The sequence below is a fragment of the Prionailurus bengalensis genome, chromosome C1 (assembly GCF_016509475.1).
Source record: "Prionailurus bengalensis isolate Pbe53 chromosome C1, Fcat_Pben_1.1_paternal_pri, whole genome shotgun sequence".
In the NCBI taxonomy this organism is placed as follows: Eukaryota; Metazoa; Chordata; class Mammalia; order Carnivora; family Felidae; genus Prionailurus; species Prionailurus bengalensis.
The window spans coordinates 118,331,394-118,345,083 of NC_057345.1; positions in this window are offsets into that span (position 1 = coordinate 118,331,394).

A 13,690-nucleotide genomic window follows, 5' to 3' on the forward strand; every position below is an offset into this window, starting at 1 on the left:
AATGGACTAAGCCACCCAGGCACCCAGGCAGATTTACCCTTTTTAAAATGGGAAAATCCTTTTAGGATTTTGTAAGAAAGAAAGGAAATGACCCTAGCTACAGTTTATTTAAAAAGCTAGCTATACTTAAGAGGAGCAACTTCTGTAAATCATAAAAACAAGTACACCTTAGACTTCTACAGCGCTGTGTGTCCATTGTATTTCAATAAAGCTAAAAGAGAAAAATCACAAAAGTAATAGACGCTGACTTTACCAAGTTCGGAAAACTTACAAAAGTTTAAAAGCAAACGTCACCAGTAACTGCCATGTTTCCTGATGATATTTTTTGCATCTATTCATATTATCACATTGTTCAACACAGGATAGATCATGCTGCAAGAAAACCCATACAAAAACCTCAGCGAGGGGCGCCTGGGTGGCGCAGTCGGTTAAGCGTCCGACTTCAGCCAGGTCACGATCTCGAGGTCCGTGAGTTCGAGCCCCGCGTCGGGCTCTGGGCTGATGGCTCGGAGCCTGGAGCCTGTTTCCGATTCTGTGTCTCCCTCTCTCTCTGCCCCTCCCCCGTTCATGCTCTGTCTCTCTCTGTCCCAAAAATAAATAAAAAACGTTGAAAAAAAATTAAAAAATAAAAAAACCTCAGCGATTTAACAGTATAAAAGTTTATTTCTGCTCCTACCCAGAGCACAGTGGTCCGGGTGACTTGTGGGGGTGCTGTCCCCGGTGTGGTGGCCCCTGGGATCTCCCGGGCCTTCCACATCAACCATGCTGTCCCCCGGCTGGGGAACCAGCAGGAGCGCGCCTGCGGAACGGAACGCCAGCAAATCAACACCGCAATTTCACCCGGAAGTGACGAATTACTTCCCTCACATTTCATTGGCCAAAGCAAGTCACATGGCCATGCTCGCCCCCAAGGGTGCGGAAATGAAATGCTTCAGCAGTGCCTGGAAACGGATGCGGGTCGGATGCGGGTGAACCACGGTGATGTCTGCCCCACACATTACAGAACTGAGATCACGTGGTGCATAGGTTGTGTCCGCTGCTTTTGTCTCCTACGGTCACATCGTGAACTCCTCCTTGAAAACGTAGTAAACGTGCAGACTTAATAAAACATTTTAAGTGGTGTGGTGACACAATTTCCCTTACCCTTTTTCTCCCCGTCCTCCTCTTGTGATTTGCGGAACCATGTGTAGGTGGCGGGGGTCCAGACCCAGGATCTTTGCAGGCACCACTCTGAAATGATCCCCCCCTTCCGCTCCTGGCCGACGCAGGACAGGCAGGTCCTGGCATTCCTTCTTGGGAAAGCTGGTGCAGTTCCGTGGTGTCGTTCCCTCCAGAAGTAACACGTCTGAAGGTGAGGCCAAGAGAACTTGCTGAACAACTGCCGGATTAACAACTCCACATGTGGGGTGCGGCTGCGCGCGGCTCCGCTGGGGCCTCCTTGCGCAGACAGTCAGCCGGTGGTGTGAACGCGCGGTGTTAAAAGTGACACCAGAGTGGTGGAGGCGTCACCGTCAGCTGTTGCAAGAGATGACACCCGGGGCCTGCAGGGGTGGGTGAGAGCGCAGGAGCGGCAGCCCCTCCTCGCTTGGGTCCCAGGATCCCGGGGCCGGTGGGAAGGAGTCCAGGAGGAAGAGAGCTTGGGGGGCCCACTGCAGGGGAGAGTCGTTATCCCAGGCATGCAGGGTGCGGGGGAAGCGGCAGCTGTGGGGATGGCGAGGAGCGTTGTGGAGGTCAAGGGGCTGACAGCAGGAAGGGAAGGGTCCCGGGACGGCTGCTCAGAGCCCTTTGTTCCAACAACCTTTCGCTGGGTGCCCTTTCTGGTCATGCAGAGAGCAGTTGTGATTTTCACAACAGAGGTGATAAACAAGGTCGAAGAATTACAATCCGGTCGTGAAAATGTCACGGGCACACTTCAAACATTTGAAGAGGAACGCAAACTGCACTCTTCTCTGGTGTTGGGCGGTGAGGGCGATGGCCAGGGTCATGTCGACGAGGGCACAGAAATGTTCCGAAGGACTCCTTCCTGCTCAGGTACTACCCTCGCTGGAAGCCCCAGAGAAGTGCAGAGAGAAAAGCAAACAGGGAGCAGAGAAGGGAAGCCGCGGGAAGGAGGGGGAGTATTTAATTCCCCCAGCAGTGTGTGAATAGGGTAAGGCAGTCGCATGGATCCATTTTGCAGGTGGAGAAACTGAGACTTAGAGGGCTAATCAGTCTCCTCTGGGGGCAGAGCTGAAACTGGAGCTAAGATCATCCAGCTTGGGGGCGCCTGGGTGGCTCAGTCGGTTAAGCGTGGGACTTCATCTCAGGTCATGATCTCGCGATTGGTGAGTTCGAGCCCCACATCCGGCTCTGTGCTGACAGCTCAGAGCCAGGAGCCTGCTTCGGATTCTGTGTCTGCCTCTGTCTGCCCCTCCCCTGCTCACACTCTCTCAAAAATTAATAAACGTTAAAAAATTAAAAAAAAAAAAAAGATCATCCAGCCAGATCCATTCTGCAGGAAGACCTGTATGCATCTTCTTTCACAGGCCGTGGGTGTAGATGTAAGATCTGACCCGTGTCGTGTCCAGCTTCGGCTGGGGGCTCCACCAAGGTTCAAGGGAAAGTAAAACTCAAGAACCTTCACTCCCTTGGGTGTGAAATAAAACGACCCGCCTCTTGCTTTACGGTTTACAAAACACTCTCCTGTTTATTTTCTTATTTTCTCCTCACAACCACCGGTGACAAACACATTTTGTGCCATTTTGCAATTTAGGAAACTGAGGCTCAGAGGAAGAACATACTGCGTTCACAGAGCTCTTATCCATAAGGTTGGAGCCCCGGTAGGCTGACCCCGTTCCAGGCACTTTTCTCTCTCACCAGTTGCTCAGGACAACCCAGATATTAGCTAACCTGCTTGCCCTGTCCCATTTCTTGTTGCGAAGTGACCTGCCCCCACGTCCCCCCCCCACCCCCCCTCCAGCCCAGCCTGCAGCTGATTGGACCAGGAGTGGGGTTAGAGAGAGCCAACCATTGGCGGGCCAGCAGCCAATCAGATGCCTCTGTAGATCCCAGGGAGGCCCAGGGAGCTGGGGGACTGAGGCCTGCGTTGGAGGACGTTAGCCTGAAGTCTGCATGTACCTGTTTCTGAGATCATCAAAGCCGCTCTCATTTCTCCCTCGCCGCCCCCTCCACACCCCTCCACACCTGCCTTGGAATCTGTGATCCCTGGTGCGCTAAATGACCTTTCCCGATCTGTACCCCAGGTTAGTCCATTTCCCTGCGCCCCAGAAGTCCTGGCACCAGGGAAAACCATCCTGCCAAATCCGGGAAGACTGAGTTCAGCTGCTCCCGCCCCAGCAAGGCATCTTCTTCCCTTTGGGACGACACCTTTCTGGGGGACAGGGGGATGGTGCATGCCTACTGCACCCACTCTCTGGAGTTGCAAGGGCAGGACCACTGGGCCCCATCCCAGTGTGTGGAGGGCTGGCATTTCCACCACACTTGTGCTGCCTGCCCATCACTTGGCCTCGCAGCCACCTCGTGCTTATATTCTCGCTTGTACTCAACAAGCCCGGCCTTGAACTACTCGTTTGGACAAGTCTCACAAACCTCCTTCCCGGTTATGCCTTTAAGAAATATGTGTGGAGGGTCTGTTGTGTGTCAGGCACGCTTTCCCGAGCACACATTTTAGGTTCACTCTCACCTTCTGAGTCTGGGATGTGTTTTCCTGTTAGCTTTGCTGCTTGGGCACGAGCTGGGGCTTCTCAGGCCAGAAATTTCACTTCCTTCTTGACCTGAGCTTCGGACCCTCCTCTGGCTTTGCTGTCCTTGCGGCTCTGGCTTAAAGGCCACGATCTCCATCTAATTCCTGTAAAGCTGGGTTTTGCTGTTTCTTTCTGCTGAGCTTTGAGTATGTCCCCGCCTTACAAGCATAATCCCGACCGACTGCTGCGAGATTGGGTCCGAGAATATACGTTATTCAGGAGAGTGAGTTAGGTAGCGTGGGCCTGGCTTCGAGATGTCACTTGGGAGAGCGGTGTTCTGGGGCCCTGAGGCCATTTTCACAGCCTACAGATACTGTAGTCTCCCGTCTCTGGGATCCTCACCACCTTCCCACCCTTACCGTCTCCCTCCTTCCCTTCACCACCAAACAACCCTGAGAGTGTGGTCTCCAAGGGCAACTCCATCATCACCCCACTCCCGCAGCAGCCCAGCCCTGCCCCGCTGTGCCTGCTTCCCACTGAACTGTCTCAACCACTCTGCAGGGACAGGCACCCTCTCATGGCCCTCCCCTTCCCCACAGTCGCCCCTCCCCTCCTTCCCCTGAGCTCTGCTTTCTCTCTCTCGGCCTCTGTGTCACTCCCAGAGCCTTCCCCACCCCTCCCCAAGTCTGACTCTTCCCTGGCAGTGCATCATGACCCCAGTTTACAGATGAGAAAACTGAGGCTCAGAGAATATTAGGTGCCTGCAGTCAGGCGGCTGGGAAGTGATGGACCCGACTTGCATCGAAACTGGCTGGAGGCCCACCCCAGGCATTTGCCCCTGGCGCAAACAGATGAACTCACCAGGTCTGACCATTCCCGGAAATCACGTGGGCCCTGGCTTCCACCCCACCGGGAGGCCAACACCTACCTCCCTGCAGTCTTTTCCTCCCACTGGGGCGCACATCTTGAAGATGTTTCTCGATCAATTTAAAGGAAGATGTCATTTTTCTCCTCTACATTTCTGTCACGATGAAGAAGGCTGCACATCTCATTTCTTCAGAAGCCATTTGCGGTTCCTTTCTGCAAAGGCCTGTTGTTGGTCCGTTTTCCCTTGGGTGGTTGATTTTTCTCTCGCTGCAGGAGCGTTTAAGGAAACTCACCCTTTGCCATGTGTGTTGGCAAATCTTTTTTTTTTTTTCAAGGTTTTTTTTTTTTTTTTTGAGTGGGATTTCAATATACTCTGCAGTTGAATTTTCAATATTTGTTTTTTGAGTTGACATTTACTGTCAATCCACTAGGCCTCCTTCGGCAGTATTCTTTTGGGCTTTTAGCATGTGGAGGTTCCCCTTCCCCTGCCCTCAGCCCCATAGGCGGATGGATATTGTCCACACTGGGGTTTGCCACCCTTCCTGTGAAAGTTACCTCCAGCTTCCTCAAAAGCGGGGTGAACCGTACATGTGCGCCGCTCCTCCTGAGAGTGCCCTGGTAGGGTGCAGGAAGGGGAGAGCAGGTGGCCCATCAGGGTCCATCTGTCCATCGAGGCAGAACAGCAGGAGGCCTTAGGAATTCCACTGGCGGCAAAGGACTCTTCAGCTGGGTGGGTGAATGAAGGCTGGGGGAGGGGAGTAGAAGGAATTTGGCGGGGGGTGGGGGTGGGGGTGGGGGGGTTGTCTGGAGCAGGAGCCAGCCATGCCAGGAGGAGAGGGGAGGGCATTCCCGACAGGGGCAATGCTAAGAACAAAAGCGTGCAAGAGGATGGCCTATTTGGAGGACGGTCTGCCTTGACCCGGGAGGACAGGTTCCTATGAGGGATGAGAGGGCAGAGGGCAGGCTGGGGACACCAGGGTCCCTGGCCCGGCAGCAGGAGGAATAATGGTGCTTACAGCAGCAGGAGCAGCTATGCTCCCTCCCATGGCGCGCGCGCCTGTGTGTGTGTGTGTGTGTGTGTGTGTGTGTGTGAGCGCGCGCGCGCGCGCGCGCGGGCGTGCAGCTTCCAGGGTCCCTGGGGTCCAGGCGGCAGGGAAGGGCGGGGGCGGGTCCCTGGCGCGGTCTGGTGATGCCCTAATTAAGCTGCGGGGACATTTCCCAGCCCAACTGTCACCAGCGCTGTGCAAGCCAGGAATGCATATTCCCAAAGCGCCAACAGAAGGAAGTTCTTCATAAGAACGGAGCCCGAGGGCGTGAAGGGAAAACAAGCCCTGTTCACACGCAGGCAGCGCATCCGCTCGGCACAGGCCCGAGGAGGCGGAAGCGCCCGCTGCACCGTCGGGTCGCCCAGCGCCCCGCGGCGCAGATGCTGAGCCGCCTCGGGCTGGAGGCTCTTTTCCTGCCCGGCCCCGCGGCCCTCTCGGGACCCGGGCGCAAGCCACCCCCTCCGAGGCCTCAGGGCGGGGACCCGCTGTGGCAGACATACCCCTGGTCTTCCCCCCATGCTGGGGCATCCTTGCTCTTCGCGGGGTCCGCAGCCCCTGGTCCCCCAAACTCCCTGTCCCCGTGTCCCTATGAGCATGTGACCTCGAGCAAATCCCTCCCCCTCTCAATGCTTCTGTGCTTCCATCTCTGAAAAAGAGGGTTAATAACAAACATTCCTGAATGGCTGTCAGGACTGAAGGTGATGCTTGTATATTACTGGCTTTCCAGGGGACTCAGTACATGAGAGATTTGAGGGGTAGAGAGCGGAAAAGATGTCTTAAAAGGAATTTCTCCTTGTCCTGCCTCAGAATTTGTCTTCTGTTCCTCCCTCCACAGGCTGCAGAGGCTGCAGGACGGGTCCCCAACAAGGGAGCTTCATATGGCATGCTCTGCCCAGCCCCCTCCAGAGTTGCCTTCACCCGCAAAACCATCAGCATCCTTGGCTTCAGCTTTTGGGCACCTGCGCCCCAGCCAGGTCCAGATGTGGTGGTTCCGGGACCAGCCACGTTGTTTCACCCACCTACCCTCCCAGCTCCAGGGGCTTTAGTGAAGGGGGTGAGGGCGAGTTCTTGGGAGGCCAGATTGTTTGGAGCTGATCTTAACTTGATGGCCCAATGGCACCTGGCCCCTTGCAGGCTTACGTTGTCATTCATGCTGCCCCCAACCTGCCACCTCTAGCTCACTTCTCTCTGAGCTCCTGGAGCAGACACCAAGCCTCCTTCATTCTGCTTCTCCAGCATCCACCATAAGTGCCCGGCACACAGTCCGTGCCCAGTGAATTGAACGGCAGTGCAAGTGGCAGCCTGGATGGGACGGGGGAGAAGCACCCAGAAGCACCTCTCCGCACAAATAACCAACATCCGTTCAGCCTGAAGTTCTACCATTGGTCAGTTCTTTGGCCAGGACTGGCTACATCATTTGCAGAACCCACTGCAGATGACAATGTGGGCCCTTTGTTAAAAAGTTAAGAGTTTCAAGATGGCCACAACAAAGCATTAAATGAAGCACAGAAACCTTCTAAGCGCAGGGCCCCGACTAGTGCGTAGGTCCCACACCCTCCTCTGGGTCTTGGAGATTAGATGCCTTGAGTGTCTCCTATTAAAATATTCCCACCGCCCCACCCCGGCCCCCTTTCTGGGGCAATGCCTGTAATGTGGTCACGCTCAGCCGAAGTACAACATTTCCCTTGTAAGGAAAGAGCTTCTGAAAAACCTCAAATCAGTGGGCGAGGATGTGGCCATTCTTCCAGACAGGCTGATGAAACTCTGATTAAAAACAAAAACAAGACCCTAAGGAGATTCTCTTTCAGGGTGACTCACGAGCTTGGTCAGGCCCCTGCCCTGCCCATTGTCCTGCTAATCAGGCCTTTCTTCTGTTCTGCGGTTATTTATTGAGCACTCAATGTGTGCAGGCACTGCTCTAGGCCTGAGGGGGGTAGCAGTGGCCAGGTCCACGAAACTCCTGCTCTCCCAGAGCTACTATTGTAGTGGGGAAAACAGACAATAAATATAAATAGTGGCACAGATGTGCACAAATGCACACTATACTACAGTGCTGAGGGCTATCTGGTAAAACAACAACAAAGGTCAGGTTAAAATGGATAGAAAGTGGAGTGCGCGTAATGGTAGATAGAGGGGTGAGGGAAGTCCTCCCCGATGAGGTGCCTTTGAGCAGAGACCTGAAAGAGGAGAAGGGCAAGCCACACCCAGGTCCGGGGGCAGGGTGTTCTGAATTTTGGCGTAACAAGTGCAAAGGCCCTGAGGCAGGAATGTGACTGGCAAGAGCATGAAGGGGACAGATGTGGGTAGTGTGGGAGGAGATGAGATCAGAGAGGTCACGGGGACTCAGAGCAGGCAGGGGCTTGTAGGCTCCAGGAGGAATTTGGATCTGATAACAACTGGCCGGAGGGCAAGAACTCATTAAGTGTAATTGACAGCAGGCTGTCATTTCCCTTTTCAGAGGTGACTCCCAAACTTAACCTGGTGTACTGAGCTTCTGTATTTCAGCAGCCTCTCAGGAGCGACAGCGAGATGCAGGGAACACAGGAACTGAGAGAGCAGTGGGTTCAGATCTCTGTTCTGTGGGTACTGCTTTGGGACTTGGGTCCGAAGCTTAAACTCTTCGAATCGCAGACTCCTTTATCGCGCCCTCCAGCTTTGTGGGAGGGCTAAAGATGTAAAAGATACCTAGTAGGTAGCCTGGCTCACAGTAGGCCCTCATAGGTACTTGGTAAGAAGCACCAGAGTTTCGCGATTGGTTTTAATCCGGGCATCTCCAGAATTCCAGTGTCTCCACCCTCTCGAGGAACAATCGTGTGTTTTGTTTTGTGCATTGTCTTCAAGTTTCCTTCCTGAGGGAGGAAAGGAAAGGAACTTAACGCGTGTTCAATACACCCCCTGCCTGGCACAGGGCCCTCATACGGCCAGACCATCTCCTGGCAAGCCCAGGGCATGGGCACTATGATCCCATTTCATGGGCAAGGAAACTGAGGCTCCGTGGGGCTGGCTCAGGATACAGTGACACAGCTAGTCAATGGTCAGCCTGGTGATGCTGGAGGCCAGCTCGCTACTCCTTCCAGTTTTCCTGGGAAGGAAACCCAGGGGCCAATGGCCCTGAATCCTGCTACGTGCCTCGTTTTCCTTATCTGTAAGATAGAAAGAGTAACAGTCCCTCCCTTGCAGGGTTATCGTGGGAAAGAAGTGGGAGCCAGTGTGAACAATGAGGACGGTCCCTGCCTGGCACACGGTCATTGCTCAAATTAAACGAACTATCATATTGTGGGAAAGCCATAGCCCAGTGTTCCCTTAGCAGTGCTTTCTGAATCAGACCCTCCAACCCTACCCTTCCCTAGGCTGCCCCAAAGGCAGGGAACCGGGGCAAAGTGTGGCTGCGGGGGCCCCCTTTGATAGGCATCAATGGCCACAGCAGTAAACTTCACCCCACATGCGCTCCTGCACTGGGCCCTTGCATTCCCCCACCAAGAGGTAGAGTTGGCTTCTCCTGCTCCCTGACTCTGCAGCCAGAAGTGACACCACCTGGGAGTTCTGAGCCTCTGGCAGGAAAGACCACACAGCTTCCCCCTGCTTCTCTTGGGATGCTCCCTCTGGGGAAACCAGTTGCCCCAGAAGAAGTCCAGGCACCGCTCACCCTGGAGGAGGCCCCTGAGCAGGTGTCCGACCTGCCAGGGTGCTAGTGAGGTCGTGTTGCACCCTCCACACTGGCTTACCCATAGTCCATGCCCCAACTCCCCACCAGCGGCCTCCTTTAAGCCAGGAGGGGCTTACTGTCTCTGCAGCAACGAGCAGGGCAAGGGGCCAGCTGAGGTTGGCTGCTAGGTAGGCGCAGGAGATCCCTCGGCCTGCTTTGGGTGCTCTAACGCACTCACACAGGGGCTGACCTGAGGTGAGGGGAGGCTCCGCTTGGGGCTGCTTTGGGGATCCCTCCGAGACAGCCCCCAGCCTGCTGCAACTGTGGGCGTCTCTTTTCAGCTCTGTGTTGGGTGATGTCCCGGGTGTGGGTTTCCACGTCGTACGTGAGTGCGCAGTGAAGTCAGCCTTACCCCTGCCCCTGCCCAGAATTGGTTCGCCACTGGCATGGCCTCTTGCCTCAGGAAGCTCCCAGTCTCCCTGAGGGACACAGACCTGTGTGACCCCATCACCTGCACAGATCCCCAGGCCTCAGCGCTGGGGCTGGCGTGGACCAGGTTTACCAAGAAGGCGGTCCGTCTGTCTCTTGCTGCTCTGACCATTAATGTAAGTCCAGGATCTGTACTGGTTTTCACACATTCCCAGGTCAACAGCATAGCTCTCACTTCATAGTTGGGCCCACTGAGGCTTCTGAAGGTCACAGGGCTTGCTGAAGTCTGTGCAGCTTGTTGGGGGGCAGAGACAACAGTCAATCTGAGGTCTACTGGGCCGAAGGAGCCTCGCAAATCCCATGTCCAGACCTCTGTGTGTCTGGGCCGCAGAAGCCCAGGGTAGGGAGGAAACTTGCCTGCAGACCTCCAACAACTTAGAGATGGCTCCAGGACCCCCGACCTGTAGCCAGGGCTCCCTGCTTACCCCTTCCCTGCCCCATGTGATCCCTTCAGTGGGCATGCCTACCTCCAACAGAGACCCTGGTTCCTAGAACGTAGCCTGCAAATCCCTTGCTGGTGGCTGGTTTGTACATGGGTTCAGATAAAGGCGTCACCCCCCATTCTGTCCCTGACCCCAGGGTCCCAGCTTTTGAGACCTGCCTCCCACGCTCGGCCTGCCTGGGAGTTTGCCACGGTGCTTCTGTACTTTGTATTCTGCTTATCTCCTCGCAGGGTCAATATTTGCTATTTAAATGAATGTCATTTGACTGTGTTCGAGGCTTTGCATTTTGCCCCATATCTGGGGCCCTGGAAGGGAGAATCTGGGGTCACGGAGGCGGTCTGGCGCTCCCAGCAGCCACTGGGACCACGGAGTGGCCTAGGGCTTAGGACTCTCCCTACCGCTCTTCTTTTCACCGCTTCATCCATATTGATGTTTAGACACACGCTCTTACTCATGGTCACATCTATTCATTAAAGACCATTCCTGATTGCCAGCCTCCTGCCAGGCACCTCTAGGCTGGAAAGCATAGAGGTGCGTCCGCACAGCGTGTGGCAAACTCTTGCCACAACTCACTCCTCTGTCTCTGGGGCCCCTCGCAAGACGACAGCCCCCCATGTCCACTGCAGTTAGATGCGGTCAGGTGGTGAATCTGGGCCGACAGAACGTCAGCCGAAGAGATGAACACCGCCTCCCAGGCCTGTCTCAGAATCCTCTCCCACACTCCGTCTCTTCTCTGCCTTCCTGTTGGAATCAGAAGATCCACCCGAGTGCCCCAAGGCTGTGCCAGCCAAGATGGCAGCCAGGACATGGCTTGTGGCTATTTAGATTTAAATGGATGCAAATGAAGTACAATTACAAATTCAGTTTCTCAGTTGTACCAGCCACATTTCCAAGGCTCACTAGCCAAATGTGCACAGACATCTCAGAAGGCCCCGGGGGAGGGTGCTGGTCCAAGCCCCCAGGGTCCTGTGATCCTGGGAATGATCGTGCGGAAGGCTACCCACCAACGAGAGATAGCCACGTTGAACGATGGGCGCGAGTAATCAACTTTTACCGAGTTCCGATGAGCCGGGGGTGTTTGTTATTTATTTAACGAATATACATCTTTTGGCCTGGGGGAGCTTTCCATCTAGTGGCGAGGAGCAGACCATAAACATTCCTGTGTGGGGCAGGAGTACTGAAACAGAGAGGCAAGGAGGCTGCAGGGGCCTGGAGACGGGGAGGGAAGGTCAGCGAAGGGGGCGCGGGCAGAGGGAGAACGGAGAGGCATTTTGCCTCTCTTTCTCCCCCTTGCTTCCTAAAGGCCTCCTCTCGCTCTTCCCCACTCTCTCCCTTCCCTGGGCAGACATCACCACCCTGATCCTCTTTGGGGGGCTGTGCCACCCTCACTCTCAGTGCCTGTTGTTTGGGGGGAAGCTGATTTCATTGGAAAAGGAGAGTTGCGTCTGAGGCCACAGAGCGGGTGGTGTGGGCGAGCAGGCCAGCGACAGTCAGGGGCTGCAGGAGCTACAGCAAAAGGCTGTAGCTTCTCCGAAGGTGAGAAGGAAGCCTGGAGCCGGGGGTGGTCATCCCTCTCACCCCCTGGGGACAGGAGACAGCGGGGAGGAAAACAGAACCAAGAAATGGAGAAACTGATTCCCAGGATGCTATATGCTTAAGAGTAGGCTGCCCGGGGCTTCTCGGCTCAGTGAGTTCATAAATGCCCTTCGAGACTTAAGCAAGATTGAGTTGAGAGCTGTGACTTGTACGCGCTTCCCTTTATCAAGATCTTTGCTCGGGTCGAGCTCTGATGAACTCATTTTCAACACACCCCACTGGAGGGGCCAGGACGATCAGAGTCATAGGCCATGCGGTGTAGTTTGTGGTAAATTTCCAGCAGGGATCAGTAGTAGTTGAGGGGATATTGGGGGTTAATTTCAGGGTAGGGAGCTTTATTGTATCTGCACGTGGGTGAGAGAGAGAAGGAGTGTAGGGCCTCCCGGGCCCTCGGCCAGCCCGCTGATCATTAGCAGAAGGGAAAGACAGGACAGACCCAAAAATGGGGTGGAGTGAGCAGAAAACTCAGAGACAAAGTAGAGATTCCCCTGAAAAAGTCTCTGGGGTCGGACAAAGGCACGTGGCCCTTACACTGGTGCTTTCAGGAACGGGCCTACAGCAGCTCAGCGTGGCCGAAGGAGACTGAAGCTGACACGGCCTGGGAGCTCAGAGCACCGCGGACTTGGATTTGGCCTTGGCCTGCGGGAGCCAGGGGTGGTTGGTCCCACCACTGCCACAAGGAGGCCTCATCCAGGCGCCTTCTCCAGTGGGTCAGGGCCAGAGGGGCACCAGGAGCACGTGGTCCGGTCCTGGCAGGTGCAGACAGAGACAGAGACATGAGGGTGACTGAGTGGCAGGCCAGGGCTTTCTAGTAATCACACCGGGACCCCCTCCGTCATCCAGAGACCACATCTAATGAAAACTGGACAAAAGTTTGGAAGCCAGATGCCTCTTTTCCGTGTCTCTGTCTTCTTGCCTGTAAAACGGGGCTAATAGCAAAATCTGCCTTACACGTCTAAATGAACTAATGAGTAGACGGCCTTCAGGACAGTCTTGTACATATTGAGACTTAACTCTATTTCAGATCTTAACGACAGGCCCCGTACTAACCCTGTGACCCACACCACTTCTTAGGCTCTTCCGGGTTCCAAAGCCTGTGCTCAAAGCCACTGTCCCAGCTACCTTCTTCGTGGGAGCCCACTGCACACTCAGGGCTGTGTGACACACTCATCCATTTTCCAGGCTGGTCTTTGCTCTAAAATTGTTGGCTGTTTTCTCTTGAGAGACAATCTGGTGCAGCGGAAGGACTCTCCATTTTCTCATCTGAAAATTTTACTGGCTATGAAAAGAAATACCTTCGTGTATTTTCATATAGCAAAGAGCACACTGGGCACCATGAGGTCAATTGCCTTTGGTTCCCTGGGAGACCCGCAGAATCTCCGGCCAGCTGCGGTTCCCTAGCCTGCTTTGTCATCACACTCACGTGTGGAGTCAGGTTGGGGTGGGGCCCTGCATTGTGTTTCAACGCCTCTGGTGACCTCGAAGCCACCAGCTGGCCCCTATGCCTCCAGGCTTTGGGGAGGGCTTTGGAGGATCTAGAGAGAGCAGCGTTTGGAGGGCGCAGTGACAAAGCCCAGCCTTGGAATCACGCAGCCCTGGTCTGAACCTGAGCCGTGCGCTGGCTGGACGACCTTGGACAAGTCACTTCCCCTCCCGCAGCCTCGCTTTCCTCCTCCATCAAAGGCGGATAGAAGCGCCAACCCTGCAGGCAGCTCGTGGCGCCAGTGAAATGGAACAAGGTTCGCAGGGCCTGGTTCAGAGTCCCCGCAGCGCCCTGGGGCTCTTCCTGTCGTGACCAAGGGGACTGAAAAGAACACGATTTCCCCAAAGGTGGGCTTGCAGCCCAGGTGGCCCTGGCCGGCTGGCACGGGAGGGGTTAACGATGCCTGTGTCCGCGGAACAATAAGTGGCCAACGGTGG